The sequence below is a fragment of the Myotis davidii genome, unplaced genomic scaffold (assembly GCF_000327345.1).
Source record: "Myotis davidii unplaced genomic scaffold, ASM32734v1 scaffold107, whole genome shotgun sequence".
Lineage (NCBI taxonomy): Eukaryota > Metazoa > Chordata > Mammalia > Chiroptera > Vespertilionidae > Myotis > Myotis davidii.
Window position 1 is genome coordinate 5,219,651 of NW_006383012.1, and position 398 is coordinate 5,220,048.

The 398-nt window shown below is 73.1% G+C and overlaps 1 protein-coding gene across 1 annotated transcript in view; it reads right to left on the reverse strand.

Annotated features, from left to right (window-relative positions):
* CCDC186 (coiled-coil domain containing 186) overlaps positions 1-169 on the reverse strand; it is a 37,178-nt gene extending 37,009 nt beyond the window's left edge. The window contains exon 1 of the mRNA XM_006778736.2: positions 107-169. The gene's annotated coding sequence lies outside the window, so the exon portion shown is untranslated. The remainder of the gene's footprint in view (positions 1-106) is intronic.
* Positions 170-398: the final 229 nt, after the last annotated feature.

Sequence of the window (398 nt, forward strand, 5' to 3'; positions counted from 1 at the left end):
GACCGGAGCCACTCCGGGGCTGGCAGGACCGCGCGCGAAGGGGGCGGCCTCGCCGCGCAGCTACCGCAACTCCTCGGTCCGCCCCGGGCGCCCCTCGGGCACTCACCCCACTTCTCCGAGCCTCCATCTGCACTCCTAGCGAGGCCGCGGGAGCCCCGCCCTGGGGCCAAAAAAAACCCAGACCCCCGCGGAGCTGACACATCAACAAAGATGGCGGCGATGCTGGAACCGGCTCGGATACAGCTGAGGGGGCGGGGCTCCCGGGGGGAGCCAATCAGCGCGGTGCGTCTGGTGTGACGCGCCTCGCCTTGGGCCAATGGAACCCGCCTGCAGTGGGCGGGGCCGGCGCGGCGCAACGCTGCCTCCTGTCCCGGAGCAGCCAGCCCGGCTCTCCCGGC